The 14,826-nt window shown below is 38.8% G+C and overlaps 1 protein-coding gene across 1 annotated transcript in view; it reads right to left on the reverse strand.

Annotated features, from left to right (window-relative positions):
• PRKCH (protein kinase C eta) overlaps nucleotides 1-14,826 on the reverse strand; it is a 214,035-nt gene that overhangs the window by 198,214 nt on the left and 995 nt on the right. The gene's annotated exons all lie outside the window — the stretch shown is intronic.

The raw sequence follows: 14,826 nt of genomic DNA on the forward strand, positions 1-14,826 counted from the left end.
TTTCCTGTTTTAAAACAAAATTCTACATACACAAGTTCAATGGGACCAAATACACCAGGAGTCCACAATGAGCCATTAGAAAATGTAGTTCAGAGAGAAAAATGCACACTGGAGTCCTAAGCAGGCTACTTCAGGAATCACTGAGGTTTCTGCCAGAACAGGATATTTTATGAAAAAATAAGCTTAAATGGCAACTATCACTTCGAGGTCACAGTTAAACCATGATAGAATTTATACCCCTTGCTGGTGCCCTGTTCTTACCAAGGGCAGGCTGCCATTAACACATTCCTGACCTCTGGTATGCCAGAAAATGGTGTATGTCTCTCAGTTTTTCCAATGTTGAAAACCACCTCTTCTCACCTAAACGAAAGTTAACATTTTATTTGGGGACCCTGGGATTCAGCTAGTCCTTTCACACACCATTTACACTTATTTAAATAGTCAAGGGAATAAAAATCACTTTACGTATTCATTCTCTCTAAACTATTCCTGAGTCTGCTCTCACACACATGCGCGCACACACACACACACACACACACACACACACAGTATTAATGTCTATGTCTGAAATACAAGTTTTTTAGAGAGAACATCTTTTAGCAAAAGTGGATGGCAGTGTTTGAATCCTGAATCAGACTCACGATGTGAGAACAATAAGTAATTTCTTCATTCTACAAATGTTCCCTGAATCCCTACCACATGCAGGGCACTCTGCCAGGGGTTGCGGGAGGCTGAGGTCCCTAGTGTTCACACACAGTACCACTGGGCTGAAAGTAACGGGTTAAGCTGAAGTGAGGGCAGATACCCAAGAACACATTCTCATTCACCCCCAGATATTTGCAACAACAGTGCCCCAGCAGATCAATACAACCACACCCCAGCACCGGACGTGTATGACAAGAAGGCCAGGAGGCCTAGCAGGAAGATTCAAGCAAGATATACTCTCCGCATATCTTGAGGCAGAACCAAAGAGCAACCAAGGCATCTGAACAGCCAAAACCAAGGCTGGGCTAAACATCAGTGCAAAGACTGTTGGGCCTTACTACGGAGCAAATGAAACTTGTGTTCTGAAAAATAAAATACGTACACTTCAGGAAACCTATAACTTGACAACTGTGAAAGATCCAGGACCCAAAACAAGTACAAGTCAACAGAGAAAATCAGATGTAATCACCTTCAAGGTAAATCAAAGTTGGGGGGGGGAAACTTCATCTTTTCCTGCAAACCAAATCAAAATTGTTGGTACCCTTGATTTTATCCATAAATCCACAAGTTCAAATGATGCACTTTTAAAACTGTAGTTTTTCTCCTTGAAAGCATGACAGTAATTCACATTCAATGATTAGATACTCAAATTTAAATCAAGGAAACATCTTTTAATGCCAATTGGAAGAGGCTATTTACCATCCTTTTCCTTAACTGCATCAATGAAAGTGCTCACTTCAGATTTTGCAACTAAAAGATGAAGGACTTTTTGAAGTCCTTTCCAACTACATATTGTTTTGTAACTTTACTTCTTTCTGGTTGGTTACTCACACTAACTCAGAACCTTCTATCTGTCCAATAGCATATAAACAAATCAACAGACTCAACTTCAAGGTTTTTCATAAAACGAACTTCGGCCAACACTGTAGCTATGGTAATTCCAGCTTCGTTTCCACATATTCATAGCAAGATCTGTCAGAATGGACATATGTGTAGAATTTACCCCAAGTCCCTATGATTCCAGGATAAGGAAACCATCCCCTTTTCCACCAGTAACCGTCCTATTGACTTACACTCCAGAATCTTAAATAAAAAGTAAAAACAGTAAGATGGCTGAACTCAAAAATCCCTTCTAAAATTTGAAAAACTCTAAAATTGTACATAAATAAATGTCTTACTGTTTTCAGAGTTAGTTTCAGAAAAGGCTTGGCCCATGACTTCATATTTAAGCACTGGTGGTAGTGACATTGATGGTAATTTTTCTGCAGCAGTATATGTCATGCACTGCGCTAGATCATTTATATAATTCCTCCCTGTATTCTCACGTGACCCCGTGAGGTAGGTACTACATTATGATGAGAAAGCTGGGGCTTGCAGAAGTTAAATGACCTCTGCTAATAAGAGGCAGAACTAATAGTTGAACCCCAATCTGGCTGACAGCCAACCATCACATTATGATGCACAGGTAATTATGGTAGTTGTCCAATAAATAGTCCTCAAAGCCTGTATCTGTGCACTATTACTCTGTAATTGTAGATTCTGCATTCTAATTTATGTGGCTTAGGCAAATGCTAATGTGTCTTTTGACATTAAACACCGACCAAATGGATAATGAAGGGGAGGTCAGAAATATTCTGGAGATGCCAAAATAGGCATTATCGGTAATTGTTCAAAATAGGCAAAATTATCCAGAGTTAATTCACGAAATTATAGTCCCTAAAGTAGATGAGCAAGAATCAACTGTATCTAGTTATTCATCACCTTTGAGGTTTTAGTTCCTTTATGATTATTGGTACGTTTATTAATTCTCATCCATAAATTTATAGTTTTGTGGGGGGGAAAAAAACAAAAAAACCACTTTGGGGCCCTATCAATTATATCACTGCAGTGTAATTATCCTATCCCTGTAAGTATTGAAACTTTCCATTAATACTTATAAGTCTATAGAAAACAAATATATCATTTAAAATTTCAAAGATCTGGAATAAATTTCAGTCTTTGTTTCCTTTCCCCTATTCTCTCTTTAGAAAATCTGGTGCTAAAATCAGAGCGTAAGCAGAGGCTTCTACACCATTTGAAAGGCACCAATACTACTATACCCGACCGCATCCACAGGAAACTTTTACATCACTACCCCCATTGTCTAAGATGAAACCATCTGAATGTCTTTCCTTGGCCAATATGATTATTTTGAAAAGGCCCTTGTCAAAGTATTAATTTCCTTGGGAGATTAAAAGTAACCAAAGCCACCATTTCTTGAGGGCCTATTTTGTGCTGGGCATATTTAATGTGTTAAATCTATTCTTCATACCAATACTATGAGGTAGCTCACATAAGCACCATTTTCCAAAGGAGAAAATAGTCAGACTAAGGGACTAACTCGTAGCAGAGGTGGGATAATGCATCGAACTTGCTAACTCCAACTCTAGCCTCTTTCCAGTACTTCTGTTTGTTCCTCCACATTGCCAAGCTTGTTCCCACCACTGGGCCTTTGCCTTAGCTGTTCCCTCTCTGGGGGATGCTCTTTTTGTAATATTCACATGGCTGGTGGCTTCTTGTCACGTGGGTCACAGCCAAAATGTCACCCTCTGTGAGTCCTTCTCTGTCCACTCTAGGTAAAGCAGTCACCTCTCATACTCTATCACACCACCCAGTTTTAATTCTCCACTTTGCACCTAACCACCACTTGGTATTTTCATAATCACCTGTTTGCTTGCTTATGACCTACCTCTCCCTCCATGCTAGGGTGGAAGCTCTGTGGGAGCCAAGATTTTGGACATTACGTTCTCTACCCTATCTGTAACACCCAGAACGGAGCTGGACAGACAGCAGGTGCTCAACGAAAATCTATGAATAACTGAATGGCTTTCCTGCTGCCTCCACCACACACTGAGGGGGCGTTGGGAAAGAATCTTGGACGGAAGTCCATAGAGCTAAATTCCAGCTTCACCTCTAACTACTTCAGGGGTTGCATTCTGGACAGCCTCTGTTCAGCTGAATTTCTACTACCATCAGATTGTTTTCAAAGGTGTCGGCAAGTGAGCTGGAACTCCAGAGATCAGAAAATCTGGTTGGGTCAGAGGGACCCAAGCCATAGGAGACCAGGGGTCACAGGGCAAGAGAACCAGACAAGAATCACTGATTTAATCATTTTGTCTTGGACAAACACAGTGGTTCGCCATAATGCCCAGTACTGCTCAAAGAGAGGGTAGGTGTTTTAAGTAATACAGATAGATCCTATCTCTTTTCACAGGGGAAAAAAATATATTAAAAAAAGATACTAAGCCAAGGTCACTCAAACTGTCCTAGTTTTTTGGTGGTGTTTTTTTTAACTTTTCATCTACTGCAAACCTCAAAGAAACCCCTTCAAAAGTAGAGGCTTTTGAAAATACCTAAATAACACAACCAAATAGGTCCTAAAAATGGGTCATTATCTGGTATATTTTACCAGGAGCCAGAAGTGAGAATACATTTTTTAAAGCACACCTTTTTCTCTAAAATTTACAGCTCCTTTTTTCTATTAGTTGTCTCTTACAATTAGTTGAAGTGAAAATGTCTTCAAATACAGGGAAAAATATTAGAACCATGCCCTAGGAATCAGAAATTACTAAAAGCCTTATTTTGACACCTTTCAATTGGGGTCTCTTAACCTGAGGCTTTGTGTTCACAGTCAGGCTTCGGGGACCACTAATCTGACGTTCCCAGCATATTGTCAATATGCATTAATACATTTTTCTAGAAATAGGGTCCATAGCTTTCATCATCACTAAAAGGGTCCAGGGCTCAAAAACATTTTCAGAAGCAATGCTTTTACTGAAAATCTGTTCTCAAATCTTCTATACTATGAGGGAACAACAGTAATATATAATAAAACACTTAAGTCCACAGCTCACAAATTAATAGATTCTGTTTAGGAAATTGTGCTAATATACAGAGGGTACCAAAAAATGTATACACATTTTAAGAAAGGAAAAAAATGCATTAAAATTACACTGATGGTAACCACTTTGGTCACCTCTTGTAATTGCAGAAGTCAAATGTGACTTGTATTTATCTTTTGTTTTTGGTATATATTGAGTATTACAATTTTTTCCCCCTTTCTTCTGCCTCTCCCCGCCCGACTCAGGTTCAAGCCATTGTTTCTCAGTCTAGTTGTGTAGGACACAGCTCCCTGGCCCACGCTGGTATTGAGCCTTGCACTCCTCCCAGCTGAGGCAGTCATTTGTCAGTCAGCTGCTCACAGCAGCTCCCTGCAGCTCTCGCCGGCTGCCCTCACGCTGGCTGCTGACCACTCACGCTGGCCGCCACCCGTTCACGGCAGCACACAATAGCTCACGGCAGCCCACAATGCTTGCCGGCCACGCAGGCTGGCCGCCGGCCACTCTCAGAGGCCCACAGCAGCTCACGGCAGCACAACTCCAGGGAGAGCTGTTGTTTACAACCTTAGCTGTAGAGGACGCAGCTCACTGGCCCATGTGGGAATCAAACCAGAGACCTCGCTGTTAGGAGCAGGGCGCTCCAACTGCCTGAGCCCCTGGGTCGGCCCCGAGTATTACAATTTTAATACAGTTTTTTCCTTTCTTAAAATGTGCATACATTTTTTTGGCACTCTCTGTATTTACAACTTTTGTGTTCTCTTCCAAAAATAATTTCAGAGTCTACAACAAATCTGAGCATCAGTAGAACAGTCCCTAGGAGATATTTCAGAAAGGAGTATAATTTTCATTATCCATTGGAACCATAACTAGAACCACATAACTCAGATACTGGAAGGGGCCACAGCACTTAGGCTACCCAGCCCTCTGACATCACAGACGAGAACACCAAAGCCCAGCGTGCAGAGAGAGGCACATCATCCTATTTAAATGCTATGAGAAGAATGTAAAAATAGTGCCGTGCAAGTACAGGTATAAATATGACTTATAAATGAAAATGCAGCTTTGTGGTTTTGGTTTAAGAACTTGGAGAATAGGGTCTAGAATATGCTCACACTGGCCCCACATGACTTACTTTATTAATGTAATTATGAGGGGCATATGGTGGCCATGGTTCCATCGTCTGGCAAATTTCTTAATTGTATTTATTTATTTATTTATTTATTTATTTATTTATTTATTTATTATTTTTACCATAAGCACAAACTAAATACCGTTCTCTCCCTGTAAGGTCAAAGGTGTACAAGGATAAAACTTATATAAAATCAAAGGAACTTTCTAGAAGGCAGCACATAATAAAAGCATGGCTCCTGAGTCTTCTATTAAGTGGTCTTTCTACTAAAAAGTCCTGCGTGCTTTGACAATCACTGCTATGACTTACTGGTGCCACAGAAATACACTAACATAATAACCTGTAAATCTCTCTAGGCAGTACCATCATTCTCAACAAAAATTTCCCATCTCATAAAATTCTTCCGCATAGCATTTAACCACTAGATAGCCAATACCCTTGGGCTCATTCCTCCACCTAATTAAAATGTCTGTCCTACAAGTGATTTACAGTATTTGTCATCACGGAGGGTGGATATATAAACTGCTGGCTAGAGACACTTGGTGACTACAAAGTATTAATTACCATGCTAGTGAGAATGGCTTGTAGCAAAAGCCCAAACAGTGGGATTTTTCAACATCTCTCTGACTCGAGGTAAAAGGGACGTAACTTACAACCATCCCATAGAACAAGGAGCCCATTCGTGTAAATCAAGAAATATAACTGCATGGCTTAAAATGAGGACCCACTGTAATTCCTTAAGTCTGATTCTAAGCCAAGGAAATAACATCAACATCACTCTCAATGCTAAAAGTCATTTAGACATGAGCTAAATCCTCTCTAAGTGTGAGCAATTTAGATTTGGACCAACTTAATTCTTAGGAGTTACTAACTTTGACAAGACATAATTCATTTTGACTACTTAAAACCAAACCAATTATTCCAAAAGAGAAGAAATAGTGTAATTGCCTAACATATGGAGGCAGAGGCTTTGGAGATGGAAGGTCCTTAGAGACATTCTAATGCAACGCCTTCATTATATAAACCAGGGAACTGAGACCCTGATATGTAGAGGCTTGTCTAAGGTCACAGCTGATAGGTGGCAAAGCCATGCTTGAATACAGCTCTCCTTACTGCCATTATGGCACAGCACTTACATATCCCTGGAAGTTGTATAATGAAATACAAAGAGAGATTTTTTTTTAATTGGTAGTTAATACTAATTTGCAGTTAAAGTTAACTCCCCACATATTTACTAATAAACCAGCTTCCTCAAAAATTTTAGGATGCATATATATATATATGTAAATTAATATCTAAAGAAATATACATCTAATTTAATGCATTTATACATTAGTAAATTACACATATCTAAACAATCTAAGTAAGTATATTTACCTATATTTGTAGGTAGTAAATGTGAATGTATCTGTCTGTCACACATCATGTGAGCTAAGGTAACAGTACAGCTTTGGCTCCAACATTCTGAAAACAAAGGCTTGAGCTATAGTAGGTGTCAAAAACCTCTCAGGACCAAGCAGGTAAGGAATCAAGATGACTGGTTGTAATAGGGAGTGGTGAGGTCTGTGGCAAACTGAAGCACCTCCTAAGAACTAAATGCCTTCAGATTCAACGTTAAAAACTTCTCTGCAAATGAATACATCTGCAGGCTGTCCAGAGGCCTGAGAGCTATCAGGCTTTTTCTTCTTGTTCTGAACTAGATGACTCTTCTGCTTCAACATCTATGATTCCTTTATGATCTGTACAAAGCTGAAAGTATTTGATGGTTCCAATGGGGTGTTACTGATTCCTTTGGGAATCAGATGTTCTTTCAAGCTATCAGTTCGCAGGCATGGCAACTCAGTCCCCTCCCAAACCTTCCAAAGATGGAAACATTTCTATGGGTCGGGAACACTTACTTTCAAAGAGGCATGTGTGATGTCTCTCTGGGGAAGCACTGTCAAATCAAAAGTTACTTTCCTTCTTCTGAGGAATGATTTTTGACAGTCATTTAACTGAAGCAGGCCTGTGGTTATCTATGCTAGTGATTTAAAAAACAACTAGTTTCCTCTAGGAAAATGTCTCTAATTACCTCAAGCCAGGTGCTCACCAGCACCTTAGTACTTACTTCTGTAATTTCCTGGTTATTGTTTTTTCCCCCAATCTATCTTCCCCTTGGAACTCTGAGGTCTATGAAGGAAAGGGTCATGTCTGTCTTTTCCACTTGCCTCTCCAGGGTAGAGCAGAGCGTGTATACACAGGACATGCTCAGTGGTAGGTGCATACTCACCTATGGTCTTGGCATTTCATACAGAAACATGTGATGGTAGTCTGCTAGAGTAGCTACCCCAGGAGCCGCCGGGATGGTTCTTAGTCCATCCCCCATCCTATTACACCCTGAGCTCCCTCTGACCAATATCACACACTTCCATGAGAGCCCAATCCATTCATACGTCCATTCTTCCAGGATGGAGGGGAATATGGGCCATGGAGATCTCAGGATGCAGAGAGAACACAAAGGAGGAGGGCCAAACCCAGACTTGACGTGTCAGGGAAAATTTTCTGAGTAAGTGTGTCTACAAGGAGACCTGAAGCACAGGTAGGAATCAGCAAAGTGACCCTTGAGGACTCAAAAGACACTCATGGGGACTGGAGCACAGAGAACAGGTTGGGATAAGGCTCAAGAGAAAATCAAGAGCCAGATCATGGAGAACGTTCTATACCATTTTAAGGAGCTGTGCTTTATCTGAAGCAGTGGGGAACCACTGAAGGGCTTTAAGTAAAGGACTATCAGCTTGGCAATTGAGAAAGATCACTTTGGATATAGCAAGAATGAGAGTGGAAAAGAGTGGACAGGCACTGAGTTTCCATGCAGGCCTCATTTTTCTCATATTCTAACAAAATAGAGCTAAGCAGTCAACACAAAAGGAGAACCTGAAATAGTCAATTGTTTCATAAACTAGAAATGAGGCTACAGAAAGCCCAAGGCATCTCTCTTATTCTAAGGAAATGTTGCCCATCTCATAAAAGCGTATTGCACTTTTACTATCACAACTAGTCACCATTCTAAACACTTGCTAGATACCAAAACTGGACTAAGAGTTGCAAAAGATAAAATGATGCACTTTCTGCTCATTAGCTCTCCCAGGTTGAAGTACAATCTTTCAATGCTTATTTCTTGCTTCTCCTCTGAATTTAATAGGATTGGCCCACAAATTACTAGTGAACAAAGTTACAACATATTAACACGTCTGAATATCATAGTCCTTTAAAATGAAACAAAAGCAACAAATTTTCCATACACAGAATTTTCAGTCCATTTCCATGTTCAAAGTGCGTAAAAATCTGGCCCAGACTTTCAAGCACATATTGGTATACCATTAATTGATTTAAAAGAGGGACACTGTAATAATTGGTCACCTCTTCATTATTTTCATTTATTTATATTAGGAAAATGAATAAAATGTTAAAGGAAAGATGGTCCCAAAGTACTTACACTTTACTTGCCCGAAAATCATGTTAAAAATAATTATTCTTTCAACAAACATTTAGTGCCTACTACATACTGGACACAGTTCAAGGTGCTGGAGTTAGAAGAGTGAATAAGAAAGGAGGTGTCCCTACTTTCAAGGCATTTATTCTCTGAAGGAGGAAGATACAATAAGCAGATAGACAAACAAAATGATCTCAGAATAATAAGTGCCAACGAAAGGTGACAAGATAATAACATGATCAGGAAAATGCTCTCTGAGGGGGAAACATCTGTATGAGCTACAACCTGTGCGATGAGAAGGAGCTAGCCCCACTGCAGCAAAATTCCTACAATGAAACTAAAGACACAGTATATATAATTCAATTTATGTACATTACAAACCTCCCTAAAGTTTTTCCCCAAAAAGTGAGTTAATGAGTCAGTGTTAGACATGCCTCCCCAACTGGCTCAGAAAAAAAAAAAAAAAAAAAAAAAGAGAGAATTAAATAACTGCGTTACCAAGTACAAAAGAAAATGAGCCACTAGATAATGAATCTGGAAGAAATTTGATGCTATAAATTCGTGCACCTAGATCTAGGAATCAAGGGAAAAGACGATCAGAGATTGACCAGTGGTAACCTGGCTGCTTCACCTGACATGACTACCAAACAGGTGCCTCACTGAGAAGCAGAGAGAAAGCTGCTCTCCAGTGCTGGCGGGGAACAGAATGTCTTCAAGAGGGTTGAACCAGGAAAACAACCTGGGTTCCCGCCAAGCAGGTCCTTCCTTCCTGAGGGGATGCCAAGGTCTTTCCATGACGCAGCCTCCAGCTCCTCCTGCCCACCCTCTTGTCCCCATGCTTTGCATTAAGTAAGTATTGGATATGATCCCTATTTGGAAAGCCAGCGAATCAAGAGCAAATATGTGAAAAAAGGAAATACGGTTTTAACTTAGACAATCCTTTGGTTTTCAGAAGTCCAAGAAATTGTGCAAAATAAACAAGTTCTAGAAGAAACAGAAAAAACTGACAGTGATAATTTCTAATATAAGACTGTGACCAAAATCAGAAACTATCTTCAGTGAATTTGTTTTGTTTTTTTATGCTTCCACTGTACAGCTTTATTAAGGTATAACTGTCATACAATAACATGTACATATTTAAACGTGAACTATGTGATGAGATTGGACATATGTATATAACTGAAATGATTTCCATAATCAAAATAATAAATATATTCATCTCCCTTAGAAGTTTCCTTACACTTTCTTTGTAATCCATCCTACCCTCACCTTCACCTTCCCATTCTCAGGCAACCACTGATTGCTTCCTGTCACTATAAACTAGTTTTCATTTTCTGGAATTTTGTATGAATACAGCATGTACTCCATTTTGTCTGGCTTCTTTCACTCACTATAATTATTTTGAGATTCATCATTATTGTTGCATTATCAATAGTTCATCACTTTTTATTACTTGCTATTGCATCATATGGATACACAATTCATTTAAACATTCACCTGTTTATTGACATTTGAGTTATTTCCAGTTTGGGGGCTACTACAAATAAAGCTGCTAAGAACATTCATGCACACGTCTTTGTAGAAATGCTTTCATTTCTCTTGGTAAATACGTAAGTGTAGCTAGGTCATATGGTAGGTATATATGCAACATTTTAAGAAACAAACTGTTTTTCAACGTGACTGGACCATTTCATATTCCGCACAATAGTGTATGAGAGTTCCAGTTGCTCCACTCCCTCACCAACACTTGGCATGGGCAGGCGGTCATTTTAGGCTTTCCATTGAGTTTTGGTTTGAACTTGAATTTCCTTGATGACTAACGATTTTGAATATCTTTTAATGTGCAATTTGTCATGATGGTCCTATTCAAATCTTTGGACCATTTTTAAACTGGGCTATTTTTCTCATTATTATTGAGTTGTAAGAGTTCTTTTATATGTATATTCGTGCTACAACTCTTTTGTCTGATTTACATGTTGCAAATATTTTCTCCAAGTCTGTGGCTTATGTTTTCATTTTCTAAGTGTCTTTTGAAAAGCAATAGTTCTTAATTTTGATAGAGTCCAATTTATTGATTTCTTACAGACCATTTTATATATGATCTATTGAGTTGATAACATGCATCTTTTTATTGTGTTAATATAAAGAACTGCATTAACTGATTTTTTAAATGTTAAATTAACCTTGGAGTCCTGGTTATAAACCCAATTTGGTCAAGATGTATTATCCATTTGCTATATTGTTGGATTTGATTTGCTAAGATTTAAGAATTTTTATATCTATGTTCACAAGGGGCATTGGTCTGTAGTTTTCTTCCTTCCTTCCTTCCTTCCCGCCTGCCTGCCTGCCTTTTTTTGTAATATTTTGATCAGGTTTTGGTATATGAGTGATGTTGTTCTCACAGAATAAGTTGAGATGTATTTCCTTCTATTTTTTGAAGTAGTTTGTGTAAAACTGGCAATATTTCTCCCTTAAATATATGATAGAATTCACCAGTAAAGCCACCTGGAAACTTGAGTTTGCATTGTGGAAAGTGTGTAACTACAAATTCGATTACCTTAGTAGACAAAGTTATTCAATTATTTGAGTGAGTTTTGGTAGTTTATATCTTTTGTGAAATTTGTTCATTTCATCTAAATTGTGGAATTCACTGGCATAAAATTGTTCATAATACATTTTTTTCATGTTCGTATGATCTATAGTGATATTCTTTCTTTCATCTCTAATATTGGTAATATATGTCTTCTCTCTCTTTTTCTTGATCATTCTGGCTTGAGGTTTATCAATTTTATTAATTTTTTTCCAAAGAACCAGTTTTTTGTTTCATTTTTTTTTTCCTATTACTTGTTTTCTACTCCAATGACTACTGCTATCTTTACAATTTTCTTCTTTCTGCTTACTTTGGGTTCACTTTGCTCTTCTTTTCTAGTTTCAGGTGGAAACTTATGTCTTCGAGATCTTTTTTAATTTAAGTGTCTAACGCTATGAATTTTTGTTTAAGAACTTCTTTAGCTATATCTCTACCTCCTTGGGTTTTATGTAGATTAAATAAAATGTGTACAATCAAGAAAGAAATATTTGATTGTCTAATCCATGTCAGGCACTGTTTGGTATTAGGAATACACTGCATAAAATAGATTGAACCCATTGTCTCATCAAACTTAGAAGGTAATATTGACAAAACTGGTACTAAAATAAATGTAAATGATTGTCTTCTTGATACTTAGAAAGTACATTAAGCTAAAAAGCATAACAACTTTCTTGTTTTATTCTAATGACAAAGGTATCTTCCTGTTTTTGTCTCTTCTCATGATCTAGCAAAAACTAAGTTGCTAGGTCTTTTAAAGTTCAGCAGTTTGTAACTCCAATTGCAATACGAATTTATTGCAGAGTAAATCCTATTATTACATTTGTAACTGTCAAAATAAACTATACATTTTAATTTAATATACTAATGATGAGTAAGTACTTCAGTAATTCTAAACTTCAGAACCACCTTTAGCTCTATAAAGGATCATTTAAAAAACAAGCATTCCATAAATTGAAAATGGCTTCTTGTGATTATTTTTCTTAAAAATTAAAAGAAAGTAAACACAATACCCATTCTATCTATTTTATCCTCAAGGTTGGTTCAAAATACCCAGAACTTAAACAAAATTTTTAAATCTCTGCCCTCCTAATTGAATATAAATGCATGACAAATCGCTGGTTTCAAGGTCATTTAAAAGCTGACCTATCATACCAAACACTCATGTTTTCCAAAGCACCACCAGTGGGTTATATTAAACATCTAAGTATAATTAATTCAGGCAATTATAGATACAGAAATTTAATTTACATTTAAATCTTTGTTTATCCAGTGGGACAATAAGCAGCTCTGCATACTTACACCTTGTCAGGTAACCTGAATCTTCCTACACTTATGCTTCTTCTAGTTCTGAATTCTTGGTCTTCATTTAGGCCGTAGGTTCTCAACCTTGACCGCACATTTGAATCACCTAAGAAGGCTAAAAATACTGACATGGTGCTGGAATCCCACAGCCAGAGATTCCTGTCTATCGTCTTTAAAAGTAGGGAGTTTTAAAAGCTCCCCAGGTGATTCAAATGTGCAGACTAGGAGTAAGGACCAGTCTGCAGCAGCATCCTTCAGAACCTACTTCCTCTAGAGCTTTACCCCAACCTAACTTCAATCAATTAATAATTCCTAACTCAATAATTCCATTTGGATTCCTAGGCTCACCTCTATTTCCTATCCAGAAATTCCCAGGAGAAGTGTCGGTCTCTGACTGTATTTTGGCTATTCCCCTCCAGTGCACCTCTAAATTCCATAAAGTTCAGTTTGGCTGAAGGGAAATGAATATAATTTGATGATATGGTTAAACAGTCATTATGGGTTCTGTGTTTTTTTCACTTCTATTTAAAAGAAAGGGATAGGTCCACAAGCCACCTGTAATTTTTGAGAATCTATGGTAAAATTATCAATTCCTCAAAGTATAAAATAAATATCTAAATGAGTCTTCATTATTATCCGTCTAATTCCACCACTTGTTCCTTTCGAACAGATTTTCAAAACTGATTCACATTCTTGGTTCAAAACTGACATCCTCCAGAACTCATACCATCACACTCCTGAGGGTCTTCAAACAGCTGACTCCCTTTTGCCAAACCAGACCACTTCATTACAATTATCATTTCATCGTGTAAAAGTGGGAAGAATAACACCTGCCACACAAAAACAGTGTGAGGATTAAGAAGCAAAAGCGTGTTAGCACTGTGGAGAGTGCTCTAGAAATTTTATTTACAGCATAAGTGTTGCCTCATGGGAAGTAGGTGAAAAGCAGAGGCAAGTGGTAAATTGCGGATAACTACCTGTCAATGCACAGAAACGCCAGGAGGTGTGACGGGGGTCCACAAACTGAGGAGCTCCCATAGCTCTCAGACCAACAGCAGCAGAAACGCACACTGCAGGACTCACACCTCTCAGGTGAGACTGAACTAGTGATGTTACTTGCAAACTACACGTAAACCTCATCTCCTTGGAAAATTGCTAAACAATAAAACTTTGCCAACATGCAGACCCAAGTACTCCAATTCAGTCAGTGTAGGTTATGTATCTCTGGGACGTAATGGATCTGCATGCCGAAACACGTGTGCAGGTCTGAGCCGCTGAACCAACACGTATCCATAAACACTATGAATAATACTTGCGAGAATGTATGGCTTTCTCCTAAGAAACGTTTGAAGTACTTTACTCAAATCAAGTCACTTTCATATCATACCTTGCCTTTCTTGCGTGTTAACCGCGTGCCAAGAGTTGGGGAGGGGAGCCTTACCAATTGTCTGGACGGATGCGGGGGGTGACCGCCCCCGCCCTGAATTCCCGTTAGCCCAACAAGCTGCCATCCCAAAAGGGGAACGTATCCAGGCTGGCTTCCTGGCGACACACCTCTGCCCTCACACACCCACCGCGGTCGCGTCACCAGTGGCGCGGCCACTTGGGCAAGGACCAAAGTCTAGAGGGAATTCCCTCCGCTGCGGAGCTCAGGAAGACGACGGGAAAGCGAGACCACGGCGAGTTTTGACAAATGAAGGGGAGAAAGGGGGTCAAGTGGACACAGCCAAGAGGAGTCACAGCTACTCAC

Source organism: Rhinolophus ferrumequinum, chromosome 6 (genome assembly GCF_004115265.2).
Source record: "Rhinolophus ferrumequinum isolate MPI-CBG mRhiFer1 chromosome 6, mRhiFer1_v1.p, whole genome shotgun sequence".
Classification (NCBI taxonomy): Eukaryota; Metazoa; Chordata; class Mammalia; order Chiroptera; family Rhinolophidae; genus Rhinolophus; species Rhinolophus ferrumequinum.